Source organism: Melanerpes formicivorus, unplaced genomic scaffold, assembly GCF_026170545.1.
Source record: "Melanerpes formicivorus ecotype bairdi unplaced genomic scaffold, bMelFor1.0.p_v2 SCAF_37, whole genome shotgun sequence".
Lineage (NCBI taxonomy): Eukaryota > Metazoa > Chordata > Aves > Piciformes > Picidae > Melanerpes > Melanerpes formicivorus.
In genome coordinates this window covers 4,179,440-4,186,474 of record NW_027142389.1, presented here as the reverse complement: position 1 = coordinate 4,186,474, position 7,035 = coordinate 4,179,440, and positions in this window count along the sequence as shown.

Sequence of the window (7,035 nt, the reverse complement as noted above, 5' to 3'; positions counted from 1 at the left end):
CCTGCTCCCAGCTTCAGCCCTTGCTGCAGGCACCGCTGCTTTGAAGCCTTTGAAGTGTCTGTGGCACAGGCAGAGGCTCTCTGCAGAGCAAGCCACTCGTTTTCTCTACATTTAATGTGTGAAGAGTGTGTTTGGGTGGGTGTAACATGGATTTCCACATAGCACGTGGAAAGAGGTGGGAGAGTTCTTGACTTGCACACCAAAACACCGCAGGTGAGAAACCACTGAAGGCTTTGCTGAGAGCATCCATAAGGTCGGGTCACTTCAGGATCATCCTGAAGATCCAGCTGAAATTACCTGCTGACCTTCAGAGAGGATGAAACAGTTTACTTAGTTGTGCCTGTAGGACTCTCTCTCTCTCCTCTCCCAGCAGCAGGATTCACTCTTTTAAAGCTTAAAATTGCATAATACCACCAAGAAAGCATGAAAACACCAGGAGCAAAGTGGCTGTGTGTGTGCCCACCCCGGCTGGGAGCTGCAAAGCACTTGACTTAGCTGCCCTGCATTTATTTTGGGGAGATGATGCAAGAACAATGAAATAAATTCAATTAATGGTTGGGCCGTGGAGCTAATTATTTGACTCACGGTGTAATGACCTTGATTCTGGCGGCGTGGTTGGAGAGGCAGCATCTCTGCCTGTGGAGGAAATGGGAAGGCTCCAGCTCAGCGCACAGCAGGGCTAATTCTGTGGCTGATTTGTCTTAGTTGTTTCATTTCCCTACTTCTTTTTGGCAGGGACAGCTTCAAAACCCATGCCTCCATTTCTGAATGAGCTGCACTGCTTCACCATGCACTGCAATTATTCCAGCCTGTAGCTGATGAGCTTTAATCAGCAGCACTTCTCAACAGCTTTTCCCTCAGAATAGTTTTTTAAACAGGAGGAAAAGGAGGAAACTTTTCTTGCAGCACCTGAAACTGAAAAATAATCACATTCTGTGTCTCCACAAAGAGATTTCAGAGGACACAGAGTGTATTTTGCCAGGGTACGTCCCTGTGCTTGGAGTGGTTCTTTCCAGAAGCTCAGCATTTGTTGTTTTCTTTAATGTAAGATGCACAGGGAAATATTGGCAAGCAGCTAAGGAAAACAGGATTAACACCATGCTTGTCATACACCTACCTTTTGTGATACCTGTTCATTTTGTCTTGGTTTTTATGGAGCCATCATTTGAGGGAGGTTCTCCTCCTCCTCTGCTCTGCCCTAGGGAGGTTACATCTGCAGTATCACGTCCAGTTCTGGGCTTTCCAGTTCAAGAGAGACAAGGAACTACTGGGAAGAGTCCAGGGGAGGCTGCAGAGGTGCTGAGGGGACTGGAGAATCTCTCTGATAAGGAAAGGCTGAGAGACCTGGGGCTGTTTAGCAGGGAGAAGAGCTGATTAAGAGGGGCTCTTCTCAATGATAAAGTGCAGGGCTCATGGGGGTGGGACCAGACTCTTCTCAGTGTTGTCCAGCAACAGAACAAGGGGCAACAGGTACGGACTGGAACAGATGGAAGGTTCCATCTGAACATGAGGAAAAAGTTCTTTCATAGAATCATAGAATCAAGCAGGTTGGAAGAGACCTCCAAGATCATCCAGTCCAACCTATCACCCAGCCCTATCCAGTCAACCAGACCATGGCACTAAGTGCCTCATCCAGGCTTTTCTTGAAGATCTCCAGGGACTGTGACTCCACCACCTCCTTGGGCAGCCCATTCCAATTCCTGTGAGGGTGCTGAAGCCCTGGCCCAGGCTGCCCAAAGAGGTTGTAGAGACTCCTCTGGAGAGATTCCAAACATGCCTGGACATTGCCATCCTGGGCAACCTCCTCTGGGTGATCCTGCTTTAGAGCAGAGGGGCTGAACTAGGTGATCCACAGAAGTTCCTTCCAACCTCTACCATGCTGGATGATCCTTGAGGTGCCTTCCAACCCTAACAATTCTATGAGTCTATGGATGACCAGCACTGCTTCAGAAATGAGCTTTGCCAAACAGAGTGAAAAGGAGACTCCCCTGGTCCATTCAATGTATGATTATTAGCATTGATAACAGGGATCTGGCTCCCAAGAGAAATGAATTAGGAAATAAATACCATTTTTTTCTTGTAAATAAGGTTTTTCCAGTACAGGTCATTTTTTTAATGGAAATGGAGACCAAAATAAAACTCCCAAAACCTGCTCCTCAAATGTCAAGTACTTGAAAGACTGAAAATAGATGGCTGGAATGAATAAATTAAGCCAGAAGACAGGACTGAGGTTCTGCAGGTATCAGGGATTAAATAAATTCACTAAACTCAAAGTGGTGTTCCAGGTAAGAGCTCTTTGTGCTGCAGCATGTACAGCTTATTGATTATGGGATGGAGGGGCTCTGCACCCTTGTAAAATGTACTCTGGCTGCTGGGGCTTAATCCTGCCGTGATGCACAGCCCCACGCAGGGAGCATGGAGCTGCCTTACATTCCCTTATTCACTGCCATCCCCTTTGTATCTTAATTTGCCACAAGGCATCTGTGCCCTCTCCCACCAGTGTTTCCCCCAGCAGGATGTGCTCAGGGTGAGTGATGAGAGGTGCTTCAGAAGGTGTTGGCTTAGCAGGATGAGGGCTGGGCTGCTCAATGGACATCTGCAGGACAGGGTTATCCTCCCTCCTCTACTCTGCCCTAGTAAAGCCACATCTGGAGTACTGGGTCCAGTTCCTGACTTCACAGTCCAAGAGAGACCAGCAGAGGATGCAAAGATCACAGAATCACCAGGGCTGGAAGAGACCTCAAAGATCATCAAGTCCAACCTGTCACCACAGACCTCATGACTAAACCATGGCACCAAGTGCCACATCCGGCCAAGATGCTGAAGGAACTGGGAGATCTCTGTGAGGGTGAACGGCTGAGAGCCCTGGGGCTGTTTAGCCTGGAGAAGAGCAGCCTGAGAGGGGATCTGCTCAATGCTCATCAGTAGCTAAAGGATGGGGGCAAGAGGATAGGGCCAGATTATTCAGCAGTGTCCAGTGACAGGACAAGGGACAGCAGGCACAAATTGTAACCCAGGAGGTTCCATCTGAAGATAAGGAGAAACTTCTTTGTTGTGAGGTTGCCAGAGCATTGGAGCAGGCTGCCCAGGGAGGTTATGGAGTCTCCTTTGCTGGAGAAATTCCAAATGTGCCTGGATGTTGTGATGCTGGATGACCCTACTTTAATAGGGGAGGTTGGACTAGATGATCCCAGATGAGATTGTTCTTGCTGGACAAAAAGAAAAGGTTTCATGATCCTGCTGGGTCAAAGCAAGCAATCCCAGAGGGCCCTCACACACCTAACTTTGGCTTAATTTCCAATTAACTCACTTTCCACTGCAGAGGGTTCTTCACCCTCCTCATCAGATGTTGAACAGCCAAGGTCACTTCACACTAATACAGGAGATTGCTTTCCTCCTTTGGAAGTTCTCCTGCCTCTGGTGCTCAGGTTGCTCTGAAGAGCCAGAAAGCCTCTCCAAACACAGGATTTTCTTCATATAATTTTCTGGGGATGTGAGGAATGAGCTGAGCATGGCAGCAATACTCTCACAGCATGCTGGGCTCCTGGCCCATCTCTCCTTGCAGCTACTATCCATCACCCAGCACCTTTCCAGCCTCAGGGCACCCATAAGTGACAGTTTTCTGAATCTTTGCTTAAAAAAAAAAGTTGATCTGACCAAGAGGAAAAACTTTCATCATCAATTTTCTCCCTGGAAGGAGGGAAGAGTGGAGCAAAGGAGCTGGAAGGGCTTGACTTTCGCTAACCTCCTTAGATTCCCCCATCTCCCCCAAGTTTGGTAACCCTCCCAGTACCTTATTTCACCAAACTCTCCAGCCACATAACCTCTGCTACGTGACTCTGCCTCCTGGGCGAGATCCACAGGGCCTGTATTTTAACACCCAAGATTCATTAATATTTCCTGCAGAGTGTTCAGTAAGTAGCAACTAAAGCAGGAAGTGTCCCAGATGTTGGGAAGAAAAAATGGAATTATTCATTGCTTACTAACGTCAAATGCTAATGTGAGAAAAGCATCCTTGAAGAAATCCTTGACTAAAATTCATCAGAGTGATGTGAAATCACTGTTTTAATTATGCATTTTTGAATGTATTTATTAGTCCCGGTTCTGATCTGACTTACAGATGTTGAGGAGTGATAAGGGTCTGCTGCAGTCTTTGGAATTACTCATGATTTATAATGACAAAACTTGGATCAGAATTAGGTTCTTGTCACTACTCTATAATATCCTTTCATCAAACTTCTTCACATTCAACAGATGAAAGAGAGCGTGGTGTCTGCAATTTCCAACCCTACCACTCAGCCCATTAGCTTGGGGTTTTTTTTGTTGGGTTTTTCTTTGAAACTTCTCCTCTAGAAATGATGATTCTCACACAAAGTTTTCTCTGCTTGAGTTCTATTTCAGATTCACAGATCCCCACCCCGGCAGGGGTTGAAAGGGATGTCTGGAGATCAGCTCGTCCAACTTCCCGGCTAAAGCAAAGCCACCCCCAGCAGGTTTCCCAGGATCACAATGTCCAGGCAGGTTCTGAAAGTCTCCAGAGATGACTCCATAACTTTTCTGGGAAGCACCTTCCAGTGCTCTGGCACTCTCACAGGAAAGACATTTTCCCCAATGTTTAGAATAGAATAGAATAGAATTAACCAGGTTGGAAAAGACCTTTGAGATCATCAAGTCCAACCTATCACCCAACACCATCTGATCAACTAAACCATGGCACCAAGCACCCTATCAAGTCTCTTCCTAAACACCTCCAGTGATGGTGACTCCACCACCTCCCTGGGCAGCACATTCCAATGGCCAAGCTCTCTTGCTGGGAAGAACTTCTTCCTAACATCCAGCCTAAACCTCCCCTGGCACATCTTGAGACTGTGTCCTCTTGTTCTGCTGCTGGTTGCATGGAAAAGGAGACCAATCCCCATGTGGCTACAACCTCCCTTCAGGTAGTTGTAGACAGCAATGAGGTCTCCCCTGAGCCTCCCCTTCTCCAGACTAAGCAACCCCAGCTCCCTCAGCCTCTCCTCACAGGGCTGTGCTCCAGACCCCTCCCCAGCTTTGTTGCCCTTCTCTGGACACCTTCCAGCATCTTAACATCTTTCCTAAACTGAGGGTATAGGTCAAACTTTCTGGGTTCCACTTTGTGCCTGTTGCCCCTTGTCCTGTTGCTAGGGACCACTGACAAAAGTCTGGTCCCATCCTCATTATTCCTGCCCTCAACCTTTATATACTGATGAGCATTGATCAGATCCCCTCCCAGTCTGCTCTTCCCCAGGCTAAACAGCTCCAGGCCTCTCAGCCGTTGCTTGTCAGAGATGATTTAGTTACCTCATCATCTTTGTAGCCTCTGCTGGACCTTCTCCAGTAGTTCCTTGCCCTCTTGAACTGGGGAGCCCAAAACTGGACCCAGTGCTCTGGATGCAACCTCACTAGGGCAGAGTGAAGAAGCAAGAGAAGAACAAGTTGAGTTTGTCACTAAAAGCAAAATGAAACAAAACCTTGAGAGCAAAGGAATTAGCCTCCTTAGAACACCAAAATGGTTTGTTTGGTGAACACTTGTGCTGGCTACAAAGGTTGCATTTTAATGGAGCCACTAATTATTTTAGTCACACTGGTTTGTAATCTCATTCCCCAGATCCTGATTGCTGTGCCTGTGAGAGGAAGCTCAATGCAAGGTGACTATGGGAGAGAGGATGTTCAATGCCAGAGATTATTTTTCTTTTAAACCCTTCTGTTCAAGAATGATTCAAAAATCTTCTGTTTCTCAGGATGATGGAGTTTTAAACCATTGCTTGTTCTAGAGCTGATCCAGAATGAGCAGGTCTCCAGGGATGGTTTACTCCCTGAGGCATGAATGCATGATTAAGCTAAATGTATTCCATAAATGCCTTGATGACATTAAACTAAATTTTTTAAGGAACAGATGGAGAAAGTTAATAAATATTTCATCCTATAATATAAAACTCACTTCTATATTCACAACTTCAGGGATCCTCAGCTTCACAGGTATCAATAAGTCTGATGAATTTCCTGCTGCCTCCTCATTCTTCTGCCCTGGTGTCTCTTATGGGATCATCATTTCTGCATGCTTGGATTGTTTTATGGGATCAGTGAAAGGCAAGTGACTGTAAATCTTGACCTCTTCTGCTCCTGGATTATATACTTTTATTCTTTGTGGCCATAAGTGTTCATCTCCATGCTGAATAGATAATTAAATGACAAAAATTACTGAAAGGGAATTTATAGTGAGAAATTATCTCCTGAAGAACCACCGATGGGGCACTTGCATAACCCAAGGAGATATCATGGACGGGGGTGGGGTGGGGGGAAAAACAGTCTAGGATGGCCAAATAAAGCACTGAAATATCTCTGTGCTTGCAAATGTCATGAAACTGGGGGGAAAACAAACACACAAATAGGATTCTCACCTGTATACACCAATTCCACTCAAAGAAAACTTCCACTGAGGGAAGGCAGTGTGGATTTTGCTTGAGACCTGTAGAGCAAGCCCGTTAGGCATATGAAAGAACCAATCTGTACATGTGGGGATTACAATTTCTCACTCTTTGTACACCATGAATCTTGTAAAAGAATAATTAGAACTTGCTCCAAAAACACAAAAAAAAAGGGAATGCCAGGCTGGAGAAATATTTCAGGCAGAGCATTAACAAACATTTTTCTACTGCCAACAACCTTCGCCGCTTTCCAGATGAGATTTACATTGCATTATTAATTAACTATACTGAATCAATAGTGTGACATAATGCTTGGGAGATGTATGTTTAGCACAAACTGTGACATCCCAGTGTGCATTTTATTATTTTTTGTTAGGGAGATTAATTTCAAATTTATGCAAATGAGTTCAGCAAACAAGAGCCCAAAAAAACTGCTTCAAAGCATCAAGAGCCAGCCCCAAAACAAATCGTGACGAGATCAAACCTTTGTCATTTCTCAAGTGGTTTTACACACCCCAGCATCTACAGTAGAAATTATTTCACCTCTGGTACCTCAGTGCCTCCAAAGAGTAAAAATTGTGGAGCT